Below are 24,801 nucleotides of genomic sequence, written 5' to 3'. Positions count from 1 at the left end.
TTAATAAATAAATTATTACAACAATTTTATAACAAAAATAACCAACACAAAAACATAACAACACATTAGTCTTTGGCTAGTTTATGCACATCATATACATCAATATACACATGAAACAACTTTTTTTTTTCTAAGACAACTTTAAATGACAAAAGATGCATGAAACTTTTGTCACATAAAATAACAAAAACGTTTTCATAGAAAATATGTATGGATTTATTTTTATACATAAAAAAGTTATCCATATTCTCCAAAAACTAAGATTTCCAAAAATCAAAAAATCTAACCAAACTTGCAAGGTGGCTTTGATACCAATTGTTGGGTTATAGTTCAAAAATAGTTTCATAAACTTTAAAATATGGCAACGGAAGACTTTAATTTTTGAAATAACATAAATATTTTATATTCACCAAGGATCTTCTTGCAAGTTATAGAAAGATTAAACACACCAACCATAGAAAGGATGAAGAAATAACAACCTTTTTAGTTCTTTGGGTCCTCATGGGAGGCTTGGAAGTTGATGAAGAGTGTTGAACCTTTGAGACACCAACAATAACTCAACTTGATGTAGATGCTAGTCCAAAACTCTTAAACCCTTAAGCTTTAAGTTCATAACTAATATGAACTTAAAGAAGGCTTGAATATGCAAGTAATTTCAAGTGTTCTTAACTAATTAAGAGAGAATGAGAGGGAGAGGAGGAACTTTCGACCATTTTTGCAAAGGAAGAAGGATTATCACTAGCCAAAGTGCAAGCCTCATATTTATATGCAAAAAGTGAATGTATTAACCATTAGTCCTTAACACTTTAAACAATCTTGTCCCTATTGTCATAAGCATGTCTCTCATGCCTTTAAAGCATGATTGATCAAGTCATTCACTTCTTCTTTTTATACAAATCTCAAAAATTGCATAAAAAAGAGGAAATTTAGTTTAAATTTTATAAACTCAAGGTTTATAAAATATAAACTTTGTCTTTTGAGTAAAAGCCAAAAGGTTTTCAAGTGGTCCAAAAAGTTGTGCATGACTTATTAATTCATACCATATGAAATAATATAATGTTACATGCTAATGAAAATTACTATTTCCATGAAACAAATAATTTCCAATTTAATTATAAGAGTTTTATTGAATATTTATTAAAATTAATTTCTAATAAATAATCAGTTGTATCAAGTTGTTGTTAGTGTGACCCATTAGTATCATATGTTATTTAGCAATATCACTTTAATATGACTCTTGAGCATACTAGATCTTTCAAGTCTTACCGTTAGTAGGCCTCATTCACGAAGCCGATCTATAAGGGTGGTATAAGGAAATTGCGCATAAAATGGCGGTTGAATGAGTGTCCACTGCTTCCTTGATTGGTGGAGGATCGTTAGCCGAACGGGTAGGATAGGACATTAATCTCTCATTAATAAGTATAATGATAAATATAAAGTAACTAAATGTGTTATAAAATCCCAATCTTAGTTACTTTAGAAAAATGTGAATTTGATGCTAATCTATGCAATTGCACATTGCAATTTGTCAAGTCGTTAGTGGAGCATGCATGGTTAACCGACACACTAACTTGGACTAACAAAAAGTGGCAATGGGTATCTCGTAAATTATCATTGATCAATGGAGTGTGTGTGGTTAACCAGCACATTGATTAGATGGTAAATGACATCGAGAGCACCAAACTAATTTGCATGGCTATTCACACCTTGTTTGTGATCCTCGGTATCCCAGTCACAAACTTGAAGGGCATAATCGAGATTAAACATGTCATTGAATAGTTCAATGAATCACAAAAGATCTAGGTATTTCATTTCATTTAAAACCTAATTCATTTTAAAATTTTCGTTTTTATGGTGGAATTGGTAAATCGTCATTTACCTACCTTCAAATAATTTACAATTGGATTACGACATCCCTCTTTCGAATTGTGAATTATTGTGTTGGGTCTTAGCCTTAATATTTCATTATGGGTGTTATATTAATGATTCCTTATCTAATCAAAACTTGTCCTTCTTCTTTTGTAGATGTTAATGTAACACCTGTTTATTTATTAGTTAAATAAATAAATTAATGAATTAATAGAAGCCCTAAAATAAATAACTATATATCGAATGATGGTATCGTAGAGCTAATTGTCACACTTTAGGAGATTAGGGGTTAAAAGTGTTAAATCCGGATTTAATTTGTAAGTATTATGGAAGGCTGGGACTAAAGGGTAATTGTTGGGACTTCATTGAAGAGATTTTGGAGGCCTAGGGGCGGTTTGGTAAATCAGGTATCAAATTTGAAGGGAATTTCTGAAGCTGGGGTATAAAAGGTAAAATTTGGGCTTAGTTTGGAAAAGATATGGTAAGGAGGGGATGGTTGTGACAAATCTGTAGAAAGTTTATATGGGGTGCGGGTATTTAACCCATCGTCATGCACCGGCCTCCTAAAACCCTAAACCTAATATCATATGCAGCCGCCACTCAAGTTCTTTAGCCGCCACCACTTGTTTCTCTCTTGTGTTCCGATCAGATGAAGCTCCGACGACGCCACTTGCTGCCTCGACATTGAGATGCCGTCACACCTTGCTGCCGGACTCCATGCACGAAAGAAGAAACCACCGAGAGCGACTTCCGGGTGGCGTGATGGCGTTCTCGGATGCTCCTCCTCTTTCTTCTCCTGCTTCGCCTTCAGCCAACGCCGCCGATGTCGCTAGGGTTGTCAAACGCCGCCACCTGTTGTGCATCTGTCGTGGGGAAACTAGAAGGCCGACGACTTTATGGAGCTGTGGTGGTTCAGGGTTGGACTGATACCTCCCTTCTCCATGTATTGCTGCTAACGCGCCGTTCCGATATGATGAAGCCGCTCCTATCGCCGATGATGCCTATCCAAGCGCTGTTATTGCCGGCTGTTGCGCCACTGTCGCCGCCGCTTACCTTAGGTGGGTGACTGGGTTCATTTTGCTAGTAGAAGACGAGTGTGTTTGCGTGTGTATTACAGTGAAGTGATGTTTGGGTGTTGCTTGGTTGGATTTATTTTCAAAAAGGAATCACCGCCACCACCGTGAGGTGGTGGCTGCCGCCATTTACCACCACCGGCCACCATAAGGTGGTTGTGTTTGTGTGATTAGTTTTTTTAGTGTTTTTATTTTGGGTTTAGAGTTTGTAAAATGTAATCATAAATTGGAATAATGAAAAAGGAACCCTAACCACCACCGTAGGGTGGTGGCTGCCGCCACCGGCCGCCGTGTCGGGTGGCGGTGTGCTTGCCTTGTGAGATTGATTCGTTTGGTGTGCTAGAAACCCTAATGGGCTCAATGAAGCTTAATGGACTCTAATGGACCCAATAAAACCCTAAGGGGCTTAATAATATTTTAGCGGGCTTGATAAGCCCAATTAAGCCCTAATTGACATAAAAGGCCAACAAATTGATAAATGGGCTAATATTTGGATTGGGAAACCCTAATGCCAATTAAACCCTGACTTTAAGAATTATTCGGGTCACACACAAGAATTATTTAATAACTTGAGATATTAAATAATAAACTTTGGCAAAGATTAATCTAAGCGATAATGGACTTAATGGATTAAGTCCTTAATGGGTTAAGTAGCAAACTTAACTAAGGCTGTTCACTATTCGGATAAAACTGAATTATCCAATTGGACAATTTGGATTGGACAATTTGGTTCAGATATTCGGATTTTTGGATTGGTTTTCACAAAAACCAAATTATTATTTTGGATTTCGGATTGGTTTTGGTTTATAAAATAAGAACCGAATAGTCCAAAAAAACCGAATAAACATTTATTATTTATCTATTTATAATATATATATATATATATATATATATATATATATATATATATATATTAATTTTGTAATTTATTTTTTCGAAAAGGTTCAAAACATTTCACCCGATAAAAAAAACATTAATATGTATTTCTCTCGAAAGTTTTGTATCTATAAAATACTTTATAATATATCTTCTTATTAGTTGTTTATAAATTTCAAATCACAACTAAATTATTTGTTTTTGCTTCTTTTGTAAAGTTGGGTAACATTATAATTATATGTCGTTTTAAAATGTTTCGGTTTTTGAAAACCGAATTATAAAAACTGATCCAACCAAATTGTAATTGGATCGGATCGGATCGGATTTGAATTTAGTTTGGACAATTCGGATTCATGTTTTGAAAACCGAAATCACTTTGGATTTACTTCATTGGATCGGATCAAACCGATCCATCCAAACGAACACCCCTAAACTTAACCCTAATCATCATTTTATGTGAAACCTTAACTTCACTTGGGTTTATTGTTGGGCCTATTGGGCCTTGACGATTTGGGTTATTAGATGGACTATCCAAGATCAAGCAAATGGTCTAGAGTAACTTAATGGGCCTAGGGTAAAGCCCATGTAAAGGGCTTGGGCCTAATTTGGAAAATTGGGCCATAGATGGGCCAAGGTTTGGGCCTTAATGAGTATATGATGTTGGGCCTTAGAATGAGACCATGTATAGTCCTAGGCCCAATTTGGAAAATGGGGCCATATGTTGGGCTTTGATTCCTAATTGACTATGGGCCTACAGATTGGGCCTTGGGCTTGAATAAGCCAAGCGAGGGGTAATGTAGTAATTACCCAAAGAATATACTTATGGTTATGTATTGGGACCCAATTATTAATTGGGTGTTATTTTGGTGTTGACAGTTCGGGAATCTGTCAGCCAGCAGCTGGGGTCGAGTCTGCGGGACTTCAGCAAGTGTGGGGTTGTGTCTTCGGGACTTCAGCAATGTGAGGTGAGTTACCTTCTAGTAGTGGTGGGTCTACGGCCACAATGTCAGCCCACCAATAGGAATTGTATGATATATGTTTGTCTCTATGATATTCATCTAGGGTTGCTACTACCTGTGATATGTTATTATGCTAGTATGATATGATGCTATGTGCTAGTGACAGTAGGGGGGAGATAGTCCCACAGAATACCGGTCGATAGGGCCGAAGGGGCGGTCATGCCCAGCCATGCTAGATAGATTATGTGATATATGTGTTATGTGGTAGTAGTAGGGGTGAAATAGTCCCCAGTATCCGGTCGAGAGGACCGAAGGGGAGGCCAGCTCCCAGATATGCTAGTCAGTATCCAGTCGAGAGGACCGAAGGGGAGGCCAGCTCCCAGACATGCTAGTCAGTATCCGGTCGAGAGGACCGAAGGGGAGACCAACACCCAGATATGCTAGTCAGTATCCGGTCGAGAGGACCGAAGGGGAGGCAAGCTCCCAGATAGACTAGTCTGTATCCGGTCGAGAGGACCGAAGGGGTAGGTCGGGCACCCAGATATGCCTGACAATATATGTATGTTATGTGATTGTATGGTGTGCGGTATGATGGAGGAACTCACTAAGCTTCGTGCTTACGGTTTTTAGTTTTGGTTTCAGGTACTTCGTGTTTAAAGGAAAGGAGTCGTCTTGATCGCAGCGCATCACACTATGGTTTTCCGCTCATGAGATCTTTGGGATTACACTCTGATATTATTTTATGATAACACGTTTGATTATTTCTACTTTGGTTTTGACATGACATGATATTACGGATGTTTTATTACACTGTTGGTTTTATAATGATGTATTTAAAAATGAAAATTTTGGCATGTATTTTTGGGATGTTACAGTTAACTTCCAAAAATGCTTCCGGTTCCTCCAACAACTCTGCTAACTCTTTCTTGCTCTTGAACATTTACACGAGGGTCACATTCGATGGTTCCAATTTCAATGATTGGATCCAAAACATCCGAATGGCCTTGCTTTAAGAGGACAAGGAATACGTTCTCGACAAGGAGTTGAACGAGATAGTCAAAACCAAAGCAACTCCTGAAGAAATAGCTGAGTATAAGGCTCACTTCAAGGATTCTACTAAAGTGTCTTGTTTTATGGTAGCCATTATGACGCCTAAGCTACAACGGTTCTACGAAGACTATTGGCCTGATGAGATGTACAAGGACTTGATGGAGAAATACCATCAAAGAGCACGTCGAGAGAGGTACGAAATAATCAGGTCATTCATCACCACCAAGATGAAAGATGGAGAGTCCATCACGACCCACCTGCAAAGGATGCAACGCTATGTGGTTCGTCTCTTGAACTTGAATGTGAAAATTGCTAAAGAGTTGGCTATTGACATAGTCCTGCACTCTTTTCCTCCTATCTATGATCAGTTCAAAATAACTTATCAATTGAGCAATGAGGAAGTCACATTGCGCAAACTTTAAGGCTCGCTAAGAACTGTTGAAAGTGGATTGAAAGGGAAAAGTATCGAATCTACTCCTACTCCTGCTGCTGCTCTAGTCTTGGATATTATACAAGGAAAGGGGAAAAAGAGGAAAGCTCCCTCTAAGCAAAGTTGGAAGGGAAAGTATCATGATGGGCCTTCTTATAGTGGACCCAAAGCAGAATTCGGTTCTGCTCCCCATGCCTCAGATCCAAAAGATGCAATCTGTTTCTACTGCCAAGACAAGGGGCATTGGAAGAGAAGCTACCCTAAGTACCTGCAGGACATTAAAGATGACAAGATCAAGCCTACCTCGACATGTATTTACACTATTTTGTCTAAAAGTTCATCACATTCTAATTTTTAGGTCCTTGATACAGGATGTGGTTTTCACATTTGCTCTGACTTGGAGGGACTAAGAGAAAGTAGGAATGTGGAGCTTGGGAAGATGATCCTGATAATGGGAAATAGGAGATCGTCACCTGTTACCAAGATCAACGTTTATTGTTTAAATCTTAGTAGTGGATTATGTTTAGACTTGAATAATTGTTTCTTTTCGTGGTTTGTACAGACAAGGCTTTATATATTCATTTAACAATGAAATTGGTTCTATTAATTCTTATTATAATGGTATATTTTATTTTGAAGCATTGTCTTGTGATGGTGTATATGAAACTGTGATGGCTGTAAACAATTTAGGAAATAGTGTGTTGCACATTGATTTGTCTAATGGTTTAGAAAAATCATGCTTGTGGCATTGTCGTCTTGGACATGTCAACAAGAAGTGCATTTCCCAACTCCAAAAGGATGGAGTATGGGAATCATTTGACCTTAGGTCAGATGATACATGTGAGTCTTGTTTGCTTGGAAAGATGACTAAATTACCTTTCACTGGTTCGTGTGAATAAGGTAAGGGATTGTTGGATCTTATACACACCAATGTGTGTGGGCCCTTCAGATCCACCAAAAGGGACGTGAATCGATTTTATGTGACTTTTACCGATGATTATAGAAGATATGGATATATCTACTTAATCAAGCATAAATTAGAAACCTTTGAAAAGTTCAAAGAGTTCAAACATGAAGTCAAGAATCAATTGGGCAGGAAGATCAATATGCTCATATCCGATAGGGGTGGTGAGTATTTTAGTATCGAGTTACATGACTATCTCAATGAATGTGGAATTGTTTCACAATCGACACCTCCTAGGACACCGCAGCTTAATGGTGTGGATGAGAGGCGTAATCGAACCATGTTGGACATGATTCGTTCCATGATGAGTTGAGCTTCGCTTCCGATATCGTTGGGTATGCCTTAGAGACTGCCGCTCATATCCTTAATCTAGTCCTGACAAAGAAGGTTGCCAAAACACCTCACGAGATGTGGACAAGGAAGGTTCCCTCGTTGGCACATATCAATGTTTGGGGTTATGAAACTTTAGTTAGAAGAGAGATTGATCTTAAAGAAATTCAAGAGTCAAGCGATGAAGGAACCTCTAACACTAGCACTCAACCGGAGGAAGAAATTCCTATTGAACCAATTGATTAGTCGTTGCCTCTTAGGCGTTCCACTCGTGTTAGCGTTCCTCTTGTGTTGTATGGTTTCCATATAACTGCAGAAGGTGATACGTTTATCTGTGATAGTACACTAATAAATTTGGATGAACTTGCTAACTATAAGGAATGCCCTGAGTCTGCTAAATAGAAAGAGGAAGTGGACAACGAGATCCAGTCCATGTATAACAATCAAGTTTGGAACTTGGTTGACAATGTACCACGTTGTAAGAAAGTTGGGTGCAAATGGATCGTCAAGAAGACCGACATGGATGGAAAAGTGCACACGTTCAAGGCACGGCTGGTTACGAAGGGCTTTACTCAAACCTGGGGGTTGACTATGATGAGACCTTCTCACCAGTTGCCAAGATCAAGTCTATTAAGTTTATGTTAGACATAGCTACGTTTCATGATCCTGAAATCTGGCAGATGGATATCAAAACCGCTTTCCTTAATGGGAAGTTGGCTAAAGATATTTACATGTGTCAGTGAATAGGTTTTGTGGATGCTAAATACTCCAATAGAGTGTGTAAGCTTGAGAAATCAATATATGGATTGAAGCAAGCTTCTCACAGATGGAGCCTTTGCTTTGATGAAAAGGTCAAAGAGTTTGGCTTCTCTAGGAGTGAGGATGAGTCATGTGTATATGTCAAAGCCAGTTGGAGTATAGTTAGCTTTATAGTCCTATATGTTGATGAGATACTGCTCATAGGAAACGATGTTCCAACCTTGCAGGATGTTAAGTCCTAGCTTGGAATGTGTTTCGCTATGAAGGATCTAGGAAAGGCTGCCTATATTCTAGGAATAAGGATTTTGAGAAATAGGAGTAGAATACTAATTGGACTTAGTCAAAGTACTTACTTGGATAAAGTGTTAAAACGTTTTAGCATGGAAAATTCCAAGAAGGGAGAGTTACCTATCTAGAGCAACACCAAGCTGAGTAATACTCAGAGTCTGACTACTGATGCCGAGATGGCAGAAATGAGTCAATTTCCATATGCCTCTGCCGTTGGCTTGATCATGTATGCTATGACATGTACTCGCCCTGATGTGGCCTTTTCTTTGAGCATGGTCAGTCGATATCAAGGGAACCCAGGTAAAGCTCACTGGATAGTGGTAAAGAATATTCTTAAGTATCTGGGAAGGACAAAGGATTGTGTCATTGTTCTTGGTGGCAGTGATGACTTGAGAGTTACTAGTTATAGTGATGCCAGTTTTCAGATAGACTGAGACAACTTCCGTTCTCAATCTAATTGGGTGTTTACACTCAATGGAGGAGCAATAACTTGGTAAAGTTCCAAGCAGGAGACTGTGGCTGATTCAAAGTGTGAGTTAGATTATATAGCCGCGAGCGAAGCATTAAAGGAAGCTATATGGTTGAAGAACTTCTTTGGAGACCTTGGAGTTATGCTAATCATAAAGGAACCCATGGAGATTTTCTGCGATAACGAATGAGTGGTTGCCTTAACTAAGGAACCAAGGGATCATGGCAGATCTAGACATATTGATAGAAAATATCATTTCATCAGACATCGTATAAAAGAAGGACTCCTCATCGACAAGAGGGTATCGTCAGAAGAGAATCCTGCGAATCCCCTCACAAAGGGTCTGAGTAGGATTAAGCACGTTCAGCATGCGAAGAACATTGGTCTGAAGAATGATATTAGTTTTAGTTATTAGATAGATATTTTAGAAAACTTTAATAGATAAATGTAATTGACATTTGGTGATTATATAATGGAAATTTATTTATTAGTATTGTTTACTATCTTTTGTCAATTGTTTATTTTGTTTTTCAACTTTGCATGTTTTAATTCCAGAATAATTGGATTATTCAAATTATCCATAGTCAGTCATACTTTGGGAGTAAGTAGTGAATTAAGAATGTCATGAATTGGCTTGTAGATTGTCTAAGTGTTTAGACATATCAATGGTTTGTTGTAACATTCATGAGTACTCCTAGAATGGAGATTTGAGTATTGGATTAAGCCCATGCTCATTTGAATTACTTCATTGAATTTATCATGAGTAATTGTGAGACGATAATATCGTATAGTCTTTAAAACGAGATATACGAGTTCGTTGTGCATTGATAATGCGTAAACGCATCAGTAACTTGATGTTATAAAACGCATTGTTGTGTAAGATTTGATGAGTAAATAGTACAAGCATGTAAGTCAAAGTTTATATGTTCCTTTTATCTCAAGGGGTAAAATTGATATCTTGGGCATCTCAATGATTTAGTGTTGACTTATGTGTCGGTCCCAGTCAGGACGGAATTGATGTGTTCAATTAAGTTGCTTGTCATACAAATCAGAAATCGGGAAACAAACTGTTGGACAATGAGAATGATTTTATCCTGTGTCTTTGTCCACATGATATCTTGCAGAACAAAGGATTATATAATCCCTTATCTTAAGGACACGGCTGACTAGGTCAGAGTTTGACATCGGCTTTTGAAAGCTACGATTGATGATCAGATTCTGAAGTTATACTTGAAATTATAGTTATTAGTCTTATCCAAGTGGGAGACTATTGGATTACGTGTCTAAGCCCATAGCTATAATTGGTATGAATTTGATTTGATAGTAGCATGGTCCTTTTGGGTTGCCTTCACTTTAGCAACTTGAGAGGATGATTTTGGAGAGAAAGTTTAATAAATGATTTATTCATATATTATGAGAATAATATATTAATTAGAAATCATATTAATTAATTAGTATTTGATTAGAAATTAATTTTGGGATTAAAGGAACTGATTAAAAGAACGGGGACTATTTTTACATATCATTGATAATTGCAAAACTGGGCTGCTAGACTTCTTTGGACTGGAGTGGACGAAATCTATATGGAGGCCTTATAGAAGTCGTCCAAGGCTTCCTAATGGGAGGTCTATGGGTTGCTTAAGCCCTAAGCAGAAAATTTGGGTTTCCTACAGAAACCCTAGCAACCCACTAGCTATTTAAGGACCCCATGTCTTGTGTTTTTTTGGCCAATGCTTCCTTGAAGAAACCCTAGCCGAATTTAGAGTTTCCTCCTCTCTCCTTCTTATCCTCTTGATACAAGTGTTTGTGAGCCATTAGAGGTGCAAGCAAGGTAATCTTCTTAACCCTTTTTATATATGAATTTTGAATTATATATGCTAGATCTAAGGTTATTGCTTTGGAATTTCTTTTGCGTGTTCAACTAGTGAAAAACTTAGATACAAAGAAATTAGGGTTGCATGAACATAAAGGATGTTGTTATGATCAAAACCCATCAGTGGTATCAAAGCCTAGGATGTTTTTTAGTTGTATTTGATGCATTTGTGAATTGTCCAAAGCAGAAGAAAAACATATTCGCAATCTGTTTGCAGGACTCGACGAGTTCATTGCCTGAGTCGACGAGTTGGCGCGTCAGATGCCTGATTTTTCGACTTTCAGATCTTGTTTGGATTAGGATAATTACCACAATTCGTTTTTAATGCCTTAAATTGAATTTTCTGATTGGTAATATGATTTCCTTATCAAATAAGATTGATTTGCTCAAGTTTTAAGATAATGACAAAATTACTTTTATTAATTTAATTATTTAAAATTTGATCTAGTAATTTTGAATAGTTTCAAATTACACCCATTAGTTTTGGAATTTAAAATTTAATTAAAAGTTTAATTTTGAAATATTAAGCTCTAGAACCCTAGTATTTTAAAAGTTTAAAATACAACCTTATACTATATATAATATTAAATGTCTAAGATATATATATATATATATATATATATATATATATATATATATATATATGTGTGTGTGTGTGTGTGTGTGTGTGTGTAGGACTAGTCAGTCTTACCATTAGTAGGCCTCATTCACGAAGTCGATTTATAAGGGGAGTATAAGGAATCTGCGTATAAAATGGCGGTTGAATGGGTGTCCACTCTCACCCACCGCTTCCTTCATTGGTGGTGGGTCGTTAGCCGAACGGATAGGATTGGACATTAATCTCTCATTAATAAGTATAATGATAAATATAAAGTAACTAAACGTTTTATAAATCCCTAATCTTAGTTACTTTAGGAAAATGTGAATTTGATGCTAATCCATGAAATTGCACATTGCACTTTGTCAAGTCGTTAGTGGAGCGTGTGTGGTTAACCGACACATTAACTTGGACTAAAAAAGAGTGGAAATGGGTAACTCGTAGATTATCATTGATCAATGGAGCTTGTGTGGTTAACTGACACATTGATTAAGTGGTAAATGACATCGAGAGCACCAAGTTAATTTGCATGGTTATTCACACCTTGTTTGTGATCCTCGATATCCCAATCACAAACTGAAAGGGCATAATCGAGATTAAACATGCCATTGAATAGTTCAATGAATCTCAAAAGATCTAGGAATTTCATGTTGCAAACAAATAAATCATATATTTTACCTACTAGATCATGCTTGTGCCAGGTGGATCATTATTTTCCATGTTTCAATATTTTAGCTCAACATCTACATCTTCACCTTCAAAACCAAAAGACAAGTAGGCTTCATCACACTCAATGGTTTTTCTAGCCATAATACATAAATTTCTCCCAAAGTTTCCTTCACCCTCATCACTAGGTGACCAATGCACATCTACATTTTGAGAAACTATAGTGACAAATGCCTTTTTACTTTTTGTTAGCTCTTATTGCTCGACGACCATAGAAAATAGTCTTTCAACTTTGGTTCCCTAGGAACATCAGCCAAGCAGGCTTTAGCGTAGTGGTTTCTGAGACCACACTTGTGACATACAATCTTAGGTTTGGCAAAAGTCATAATTTCTTGAGGTTCCGAGCAACAATTCGGAATATTAGGTCGTTAATCTGGTGGGTTTTCAGTAGGTTTGGGGTATGGTTAAGGATTGTTTTGGTGAGGAGCTTGAAGTCTATTTCGAGGAGGTTTTTTATTAAGATTTCATGATCGCATGTATTTCATCGATAGAAGAGAAAACTCTTGTTGGAAATAAAGTTCAGAATCAGTAGCTTTTAGATCAATGTTTTCTTCATATCGTAAGTTCGAAACAGGTGGAACAGATTGAGATGGTTGAATAGGTGGAATAGGTGGGACTATTCTGAATGGATCTGAGACTGTTGGGTTCAGAAGAAGTGGATTGACAGAACTGAGAAGAATAAGAGGACCCTCAAAGAGTTCTCTTAAGGTTTGAGCAACATTAGGCTCGTGACCCTGTAGTTAGTAAAAAAAAACTGATACAACTTAAGTTTCTTTAGAGACCCATTACTCCGAAGATAGGATTTAACATTCCCACATCCTTTTTTGAGACTATTGATGAACTTCATATTATACTCTAGAGGAGTTTGGAGAACTCCATGTGCTGTCTTGTTGTTCATAGCGTTTCTATACCAATTTGATGTAGAGGCAATATATTCACCAATAGTGGTAGTTAATGTGTTCAAGTCTTTCACAACATACATTAAACGCTTGTCCTTCATGTTTTCCAAACCTCCAAACAGATCTTAAAGAGTGTCTCATACCTCTTTTGTAGATTTACACAATTTAATGTGCTCAAAGAGAGATGGTGTAACACGAAACACCATCTTGAAAAACACAATATGATCTGCATTGACTCTCATGACATCATTGGCAGTTAGAGGTGCTGGACGGAGCTCATCTTGACTCATAAGAGTGGCAATAGCATCTCTAACCATTTGCTTGACAGGAACATAAGGAACTTCTTTCACAGAGCACCATATATCTTCACCTTTTTCTTTGCTAATCAAATATCTCTTCATTCTAACTTTCCAGTGATGATACTCTTCGAAACCTAGCAATGGGGCTCCTGAAGCGCAACCCATGCTATTTGCGATTTGCATTGAATAAATTTCTTGAGATTGATTAGAAGTAGCCATTGTTGTTAGATATAAGAGTTGAAGTGGTATATAGAAGAACGTTTATCCTGAACACATAAATGTTTAAGATACCAAGGTAATCATCAATAAACTATAATCTATTCATATGTATTCAAAGGACAACCACTTAGACTCTGACGCCAATTATGGTGACAAGGATTTTCACGGACAAGGTTTGAAAACTCGAACCTTGAATAAAATAACGAGAATGGTTGCTAGTGAATTTAGGTACAGTCAAGTTTGAATAAACCAGTAAAGCCTTGAAGAATGTAACTCAACAAAGTGCTCAAAGTAAAGAAAAGAAAAGAAAAGAAAAGTATGAACAATGAATAGTAGTAAGAACATGAAGAATTTTTGATAGAGAAATTATTGAAAGAATAATTCTTGATTTGATTGAAGTGAGTTTTGGTCTCAAGTTGTTGTAGTTTACAAAGGTTGACACTCCTTTTGTAGCCAATGAGTTACAAAAGACAAATATAGATAAAGTGTGCATGGACTGAATATCAACAGCCTGACACAATTGCCGATGTTGATCTTTTTAGTTGTACACACTAAGTTACAAGCACAAGTAGTTTCACTTATTTCATAATACTTGGACTAATCTTCGAAATAGCACAATCTTGGAAATCTATTCATCTTGGAAACTACTTCATTTCATAATATACACCATCTTAGAAAATGATATAAGATCGGATTGACTAAAGGGCACTTTTCATGTACTAACACTTTATGGAGTAAAAAGTAAAGTCTTTTTTGGGTTGCCCTCAACAACTAGAATCAATCTTAGAAGAGTGTGGAACTGATTTGTTAATTTATTATATGATTAATAAATTAACTATAAATTGTTTAGATTTAACTAAAAGAATTAGGAAGTAATTTTGGATTTATTAAAATCAATTAAAGGTGCAAGGGTTGAGTTGTAATTGTTCATAATTAAGCAAAGAAGGGAATTCTAGTACCATGTTTAGGGTGGATGGTTTCTAGGGGGTCCCGGATGGGTTCTGGAGGCCTCCTAGTAATTGATAACGATGACTTCTTTGAATAGATTAAATCTAAATATTTAATTATTCAAAATAGGGTTTATCTTGGAGATCCACCAGCTATAAAGAGGGACCCTTGGCACACAAAATTCAAAACCTAGCATTGTAATGGCAAAATTCAGATTTTCTCTCTTCCATGCTCTCTCGTATTTCATTCCTAATGTTTTAGGGCTTTCTCCTATGATCCATTAGAGGCATCCACATTATTGGTTCCTCCTTTCCAAGGAAGAACTGAAGATCCAAGGTTTACCATATTTGATTATAGTGTAAGGTATGATTTCTAACCTGATTTTTTATTCCATATAGGTAGATTAGATCATAGTGTCATATTATGTTGCTATAATGGGAAAATGCCATAGATCTTTAGGTTTCATGTGCCCATAAACAGTTTCATAATGTTGTTGTGTGGATTTATATGTTTTGGTAACCTAGAAAACCCATCATAATTGAGTGACCATTTTTATATGGAGGGTGATTAAGCTCTTAATGAGCTAATACACATTCTAAGGAGTTTGATATGTTATAACAATGTGAATTATAACTCTCTCTCTCTCTCTCTCTCTCTCTCTCTATTCATATGGGAATGAGATAATGATTCCTTCAGGATTGAGATTATGATTCACTTGGGAATGAGATTATGATTCCTACGGGAATGACATTATGATTCTTTCGAGAATGTAGATAGATGATTCCTATAAGAATAAGATTATGTGTTATTACAGTATTCACATGAAAAATTATGAGAGTGTAGAAAGATGATTCCTTTGGGAATAACATTATGATTTTCGGGAAAGAGATTATGATTCATTCGAGAATGAGATTATTATTCATATGGTAATGATATTTCGATTAATTTGGGAATCTAGATAGATGATTCTTGTAGGAATAATATTATGTTTTGGTAGAGAAGGTTGAGAAAGTAGTTCCATGAATGTAACAAAGTAAGAGAGTTCTTCTAAAGAATCTTAGTATATAATCCGAGATGGATTAATTGTAGAGGATCTGTAAGGGATCATTACAATATGCAAGGATGCATGAAAAGAAATGTTTCCAAAGGATTCACGAGGGATTAAAAAGTATGGGGAGTAACTCGGATCATAACACGATGGCAAGGAGTGCAAAATGATATCTATTGCAAGCTCCTCAGGGAAGTTCACATTAAGCTTCAGCAACCGATCCACATACCTTTTCATTTTCTGCATGTGGCTTGTGACGAATTCCCCGTCCTTCATCATGGTTGTTATGATGGAGCAGATGATTTCATACCTCTCTTGTCGTGCACTTTGATGGTATCTTTCCATCAGATCTTGGTGCATTTCAAAAGGGTAAAAGTCCTCATATGACTTTTGGAGTTCCGCTGTCATGGTGGCCAACATGATGCATGCCACTTTGGTAGCATCCCATTCATGTGCCCGGAAGTCAGCGATCTCCTGTGGAGTTGCAGTGGTCTCATCAATCTCCTTAAGCTCCTTGTCAAGGACATATTCTTTGTCCTCGTAGCGGGTAATCATCCTGATGTTTCTGATGCATTCATTGAAGTTGGATCCATCAAAAGTGACTTTCCCACACAAGTTCATAAGGGTAAAGGAGCCATTAGGATTAGCGCCAGAAGCAACATTGTTTGAAGACATCTAAAAGAAGAGAACAAGATAAATTTAGATATTAAGAGAGTCCTTAATAAAACACCCAAATGTAATATTAAGGCTAGGATCCAATCATAATATATTATAACTTAGAAGAGGTATGTCGTAATCCAAGCTATAACATATTTAAAAGGTAGGTGAATGACGATTCACCAATTTCCACCATGAAAAACGAAATATAGATATTAGGTTTTTAATTGGTTCTTAGAAATTCCTAGATTCTTTTGAGATTCAATGAACTTTTCAAAGGCATGTTTCAATCTCGAGTGTGCCCTCCAAGTTTAGTGACTGGGATACCGAGGATCACAAAATGAGGTGTGAAGTAACCATGCAAATCACTTGGTACCCTTAAATTTTATCACTCAATCAACGTGCCGGTAAACCACACACGCTCCACCGATAATATGATAAACCTTAAGTCACCTTTTACCTACCTTGTTAAGTCCAAGTTAGTGTGCCGGTTAACCACACACGCTCCACCAACGACTTAAACAAAGTGTAAAGTGTAATTTCATGCATTAGCACCTTATTCACATTTTTCCTAAAAGTAACTAAGATTGAGAATTTAATAAAACATTTAGTTACTTTATAATATTCATCCTACTTTTAATGAGAATTTATAAGTCCTTGTCCTACCCGTTCGGCTAACGACCCTCCACCAATCAAGGAAGCGGTGGGTGAGAGTGGACACCCATTAAGTTGCCATTTTATAGGCAACAACCTTATACCCCCTTTATAGATCGGCTTTATGAGTGAGGCGTACTAGCGGTAAGACGACTTGATCTTATATATATATATATATATATATATATATATACACACACAAACACACACACACACACACATATATATATATATATATATATATATATATATATATATTATTAACTTATAATATTATAAAGTATAAGGGTTGAATTTTAACATTTAAAACTCTAAGGGTTGGAACTAAAGTTTTAATCAAGACTTTACTTGTTCCAAAACTTGAGGGCAAGTTTTGTAAGCTTCCAAAACTTTTCATTTCTTATAACTTATGAATTAATTGAGTAATAAAAATGAAGACGCTTCATTTTTATAACTCTTGTGTTCTTTTAATGGCTTTTATAAAAGTGAGACTTTTGGTTTTCCATAACTTGAGGACAAGTTATGGACTCCATTAAAACACATTATGATCATGAATTAAACTACCATGAAGGTTACAAACAATTCCTATGATCATCTAATCTTCATAAGTTCAAGAACATGAATATGAACACTTTCAAGAATCAAAAATTACACTTAAAAACTTGTAATTTTGATAATTGCCATTGTAAGTGGATTAGCATAAGCATTACACAATCTAAAACAAGTTTTAAAACACAAAAACTGGTTAGGGTAATGTTTCTAGTCCATTTCCAGAAACAAATGTCGAAATTCTAAAAACTGCAGCCTCTAATCGTCGAGTGCAAGAACAGACTCAACGAGTAGCTTGCAATTGTTCATGGACTCGTCGAGTCCCCCCATGGACTCGGCGAGTTCATACGAGCATAAAACAGAAAATCGATTTTTTCAAGCAGTTTGCACAAAAATCAACAAACAAGCCTAGGCTCTGATACCATTGATGGGTTTTGAGCATTCTAACACTTCCTTAGTGTACATGCAACCCTAAAGTTGAATTCCAAGGTTATATTCCTATCTAGCATAAATGGGGAACATTTTTAACTTGAATGAAAGATATAATAACTTACCTTGTTGTTGATTATGATCCTTGAAACCTTGTGAGCCTAGCACCCCAAGTGTGATGCCTCAAATGCTTCGCACAACACCAAATGCAAAGGAGTAAACTTTGAGAGAATCTTACACTTGCAAAATCGGCTTTAGCCCTCTTGTTTCTTAATGTAGCCGATTTTGGGGAGAACACCTTTGTTTATATAGTGTGTTGCATTAGGTAAACCCTAATGTAAAATGACTCTTCATTTCATGATCCATGGGTTAACTCCATGGAGCATCCAATGGGTGGAACCCAACTTGATAATCCATGGAGCCTCTTAGCCCACTATATAAGATATGGAAGATTTACATAATCTACCCATATATTTAATTAGTTATCTTTTGATCACTTAATTAATTCTTGATCAAACTAATTAAATAATATTATTAATATATTAGAACTTATAATATATTAATAAATCATAAGTGTTATTTCTCTCATTTTAGTTTATCCAATTGCATGGTGCCATGCAACCCAAATGGACCATGTCGGGTCGGGTCAAGTATATACCAGAAATAGTTATGGACTTAGACACCTTATCCAACACTTTCTTGATCAAAGAACCTTGATTAATCTCCATGATTTTAGAGATGGAATTGAAAGAGACTTCTTTTGTGTTGCTTGGAACACATCGACATTCAGATTCATCTTTAGTTTGGCCATTTCTTTACATTTTCTGAAGGACTCAGCTACATTGGATGACCATGCAAACAAGGTCCATTTCCTTTTCTCTTCGCCAAAAGGGATTTTTCCGAACGAATGTAGCTTTGTTTTCGGACTCAAGGGCTAGCACCACTTTTTCAATAGCGACGTATTCATCACTTTCTTCTTTTTCACCATCTTTTCTTCCCCCAGTAAACATCAATCCATCATCATCTTTAGTAGAATCATCTCAGAGTTGAAATTACGAGCTACATTTCATTACTTCTCCCCCTCTTGGATGGGAAGGCCGAGCTTCTGATGCAAGCACACATCCGTCTTTAAATCACTGATTTTTCAAACACCTCTTGGAAGCTCATATTAATCTGCTTGGTAAGTTTATCGTATGCATTGGAAGTCGAAGATTTAGCTTTGAGAGTATCAAGGGTTTCTTCCATGATCGAAAGGACTTAATCAAACTTGTAATTTGGAATGTCTACAAAAATGTTGAGAGACTAAATTACTTTGATGATGACTTGTTGTAGAATGAGATTCATCGATTCATTTAATGAATTTCCCTTTCTAGGCACTATGGTGGATGTGGGTTTGCTTGATGAGTTTGTTAGTTTCCTTTACTAACTCATCATAAGTTGTTAGCTATTTTTGAACTGTTTCTTCCTGATGCCCAATAAGCTTTGTAGATCATTGTTTAGATTCTTCCATGGTGTGCTTTAATTTGAGAGAAATGAGATGATCAAGTTCTTGTTCTCGATTCTAGAGGGAAGGAGTAGATGAATTAATTTTCGAGATGGATTTCATAATGGAATCTAGTTTGGAATCCATAGCACCGACTTGAGCATTGAAAGTTTCAACCTTAGCATCAACTCGGTCAATCTTGTCTTGCATTTCAAGAAGTGAAAAAGGATTTTCAATGAGTTTGTTCGATAAACCATTATCGGAGTCTGGTCCTTCATCTAATTTGCTCCAATCATCTTTAGTCTTGCCATTACTATCACATGTATGACCTTCATTTTCACCATAAGCTGGAGGAGCTTGATGTTGTTCTTCATTTCCACCACCACCCAAATCCATGTATTTGGAAGAAGATTGGAAATCAAGATATATTTGGGGTTTGGAGGAAGAAGATTGAAAGAAATAGAACTAGGTTCTTGAAGGAAGAACACTTGAGAGATCAACTTTTTCATTTGTAAACTCAATTTGAACACCAACATCATCATCATCGTGAGGAGTATCATCCGAACCAGGGTTGGTATTGGGAACATCTCTAGTAACATCTTCAATGGTCTGATGATGCTATTTCGAGATAGGTTTTGTATTGGGCACATTGTGAATCGAATTCTTCTCTACATCACTAGTCGATGGATCATCCATGGAAGTGGGAACATCATCGATAGACTTCTTGTTGGAGGCAGGAAGTAGATCATCAATTTCAGAATCAGTCGGATGCATAAGTGGAAGCTTGATAGGGAGAGATCCATGTAGCATCCCTCGAATGACATATTTTATCAGGTCTATTGTAAGATCAGGATGCCTGATTTGAGCCATATCAAGAGTCTCATTCCAATCATCATTAGTAACACCTAAACGTCCTTTACCCGTGGTGGGTATCTGTTCAGTTGAGGCTTCCGAGTTTGGAGGGACTAACCCTTGTTTGGAAAGCTTATGAATTATGGTAAAGGCCATAGGTCATGCTTGTGAAGAATGAATGGGTTTGATAATGACATGTGAGTGTGTTCCAGGGGGTGCAAGGACCTCTGTTTAATGCCAACACCATCTTTTTGGGATGATGAGAGCATATTATGAGATGACTCCCTATGAGTGTGTCCTTGTGATATTGAAACTCCGATGGATACATCAGTAGAGTGAGTAAGTGGGGTTTGATGTGACCTAGATTCACGTCTGGAACTAATATGTGAATCATGTTGAGAGGATTCATCGGCATTGGCTCTCTTTTTGGCTTGAACTTCAGCAGGATAGGAGGTTGATTGCATTTTGGATTTCATCTTAATGCAATCTCCGTTCTTCGATGATTTCTCATCTTTAGGGGGGATGAAATCTGATTTATGGGTAGGAATTAGTGGGTCGACTAATTCTGAAACCTCAAGATGTTGTGCTTTAAAAGGAGATTCAGAAGGTAAATAGTTTCGAATATGTTATGCAAGATTTTAGATAGGACCAAAACCACTCTAATTTGGTAAATGATAAAATTTAATAATTTTAAAAGTGCAATATACCTCAGCTGGGTCCAACGTCAACAAAATAGGTTCACCTATGTCTGAGTAGATTTGCTGGGGGTGGCAGCTCAAACTTGAAATCTGGTTAGTTTTCGGAAGGAGAGCGAATTTCTAAAAATCCTACCATTGAACCTCTGGTAGATCAACAGTGTTTAATCGGCTAGTAAAGATGTTGTACACCAAGTACAAGCAATCCTTGCTCATGGAGTCTAATCCTCCATGTTTACCTAATAACCCCTTCATGACGATATACATCGTCCATATCCCAGGAACATCAGATTTCTTGAACTCCTTTGATTTGTAAACTCTGTTGAACCTTATTTGGTTCAAGAACTCTTGAAACTCCTCTATAGTTGGTTCAAAAACACGAAAACCCTTTTGATTTGGGGAAATCCCAAAGGCTCTAAGGAAGGCATCTTTGGTCACAAGAATGATCTTGTCTTCAGTTATCATGCATTCAAGAACATCATTTTCATTCTTGATTCTCTCAAAGGCTTTGTGAAGTAAATGGATTGGGAAGTTAGGGTTTGGAATTTTGGTAAGAAAAACTGCAATGGGATGGCGGGAAATGAACTCAATCACAACACGTATAGATTTGTCATAGCCAAGTGGTTCGAGAGAAAAAAGTTATCTAGTGTCCTTCAAAATGGGTTTAGCTCAAGAAGATGATGCAGATCCCTTTGAGGAATTCTTCTTCGATGGAGACTTAGTGCTTTTGGAAGCCATTGATGAAAGCTTGAAGGTAAATGAAGAACACCCAAAACACATAGTCTAGATAAAAGTTCTAAGCAAAGAGTGATGAGTAGCATGAAGAGGGAACTGTATGGATTCAAGATACTTTTATAGTTACGTTTATTTCGAGTCGGATTGGAGAACCAATAATGACACCCGAATATGAAATGGGTTGCATTAAATGCTGGGTTCTCAAATACCCCCTAATGTGACACTTAAACCAAAAAGATGGTACGTTTGTTTGGTCAAAAAGGGATAACTGTCGATTCATATCAGAAAACACTGAGTAATATATTTTAATGGGTACGAAAGCATGTTTATTGAAATTAAAAGATAATAAAATAACCATTATAAAACAATTCTTAATGTTTAATTAAATATAATTAAATTGGAACCTTAAAATTGAGAATTATTTGTTAATAAGGTCGGAACAAAGAAATACTAAAACATAGTAGACATAATATGCTTCCGAGAAAAGAGAAATCAATCATTAGTGTTTGAGATTAATCCGAGAAGACGCATAACTTCTTGAATAGAAATAAGTTACATGGAAGATCTTAGAGGTCTTAAAGTTTGAAAGAGATTGAGAGATTTCGAAAGCTAAAGGATTAAATCTCGGAAATATAATGAAACGAAATCACATTGCCATTTTAGATTTGAATTCCGACATAAGTATATCATGAAGATATCAAAATGTGAGATTTCAGATCTCAATAAAGAGTTTCACCAGATCTCCCACAAAAGAAATTTCAGACTGAAATTGGCATGATAAAATACAACAACCAAAAAGAGCTTAAAACTGGAAAAAATGTTAGACAAAAAGACATACAATGATCCTTTATTTTCCGAGAAGAAATATTTCCAAAGAGAAATAGATTTATCGTGGAATTATTTAACTTTCCGATGTTTCCATCAGATAGTGTAAAGTTCTTGGAAAAACTGAGGATCATGTAGCATCATTCCCATTTTTTTTCAGAAAATAGTTGAATTTGGTCTTATCTAATACCTTGGTAAAGAAATCAATGATCTCATTATCAGATGGAAAAAAGCTCAATGTTTCCATCTATAACTTGATCCTTAACAAAATGGTACCGAATATCAATGTTCTTAGTCATGGTGTGTTGGATCATATTGTGATAAATTGCGATAACACTTTGAGAGCACAACAGATTAGCCCTTGCTAAAATCGAAAACCATAGTATAATGGCTGAGATTTCATCCACCGAACTTAAGATATGAAACTTGCAGAATCGATGTATATTGCTTCAACTATTGAAAGAACTATGCAGTTCTGCTTCTTGGTTGAGCATCTTACCAATCTTCCACCAAAAAATTAACACTACTCTTACGATCATGTTCTAGTCCACCATAATTAGAGTCTAAATAATCTTGCAACAAAAAACTTTCATTTGTAGGGTACCAAATTCTAAAGCTCTTAGTTCCTTTGAGATATCAGAAAATTTACTTCACAAGTAATAAATGAGACATTTTTGTATTGGCCTGGAACCTAGCACACAAGCAGGTTGAGAATATGATGTTTGGGAAACTGGCAGTGGGTATAGCAACGATCCAATCATTCCCCTATACTTCTTTTGATCAACGGGTTCACTAGATGGGCCGAAAAAAATCTTGTGTCTGAAACCCATTTGAACCTTTGCAGATGCACAAGTATCCATTGAATACTCCTTTAGAACATTAGAAATGTATTTTTCTTGATGAATAAATATTCCTTGATTTTTTTTGTTTGACTTGAAGTCCAAGGAAGAAACTTAAATCACGATTCATGCTCATTTGGAATTGGCTAACCATCAGCTTAGCAAATTCGGAAACTATCATCAGATTGATTGACCCAAAGATAATGTCATCAATGTATATTTGAGCTAACATGAGATGTTTTCCATTGGATCATTGCAAAAGATTAGGATCAAGAATTCCTATTTTAAAACCAAAAAGCTTTAGAAAATAAGTAAGAGTATCGCACCAGGCGCAAGGAGCTTCTTAAGACCATATACAACTTTCTAGAGTTTGTAGCAATAGTTCAGATAGGTAAGATTAAGAAAACTAGGAGGATGTTGAAGCTAGAATTCAGTGTCGATTTCACTATTGAGGAAGTCACTTTTGACATTGATTGGTAAACCTTGAAGGCATTGTGAGCAGGATAAGCAAGAAAGATACCAATGGCTTCAAGATAAGAAATAGGTGAAAAGGTCCCATCGTAATCTAGACCTTCAATGTATGTGAATCCTTTGGCCACCAATGTTGCTTTGTTTCAGAAAATAACTCCTACATCAATGAGCTTGTTTTAGAATGATTTTCGACAATTGGGTGATCCTGAGGAGGAAGGACAAGAGTCCATACTTGATTTCGGTAGAACTCAACTAACTCCTCGTGTATGGTTGTAATCCAATCAAAATGTTTAAATCTTCTTTGATAGATTTGGGCTCAACCATTAAAATAAAGTTAGAGAAGTGACAATTATTTTGAATGTTGGTAGTAGAGTAACTTTGAACTCCAGATTCAAATATCCAATAACTTGATTGGAAGGATGATCCTTCATCCGTATATCTTATATCAAAAGTTCTTATGCAGCAGATGATCCGAATCCAATTATGGGCATGTGTTGCTCCCATTGAACAGTTTAAATTTGAGGATGATGCTCCCCCTCTACTTCTAAATTAGATATATATATATATATATATATATATATATGCATCGTTGTCGTTTGAAAATTCAAAGAAGATTGCATCATTTTTGCTGTTAGGAATAGGGTTTAATTTCTACAAATTGATCTGATGCATCTTGAAGACCCTCAAATTTTGATTCAACGGTTGGATTACTTCCCTGCCCTTGAGGCATGGAAGTCGAGGCATTATCCGCCTCAACCCGAGATGGGAATACTTTAGAATCAAATAGAGGAAAAGTTGACATCAGACCAAACAAATTTTGAGAAACAGGTTGATTTGGAGTTGAATATGGTCTTGATCAAGATTCCGATTCAAGATCTATTTCTATTAGTCCGAACAAACTTTCAAAATTAACTTCATAGATGACCTGAGGATTT

Source organism: Lactuca sativa, chromosome 2 (assembly GCF_002870075.4).
Source record: "Lactuca sativa cultivar Salinas chromosome 2, Lsat_Salinas_v11, whole genome shotgun sequence".
In the NCBI taxonomy this organism is placed as follows: domain Eukaryota; kingdom Viridiplantae; phylum Streptophyta; class Magnoliopsida; order Asterales; family Asteraceae; genus Lactuca; species Lactuca sativa.
Note: the sequence above shows the minus strand (reverse complement) of the source record.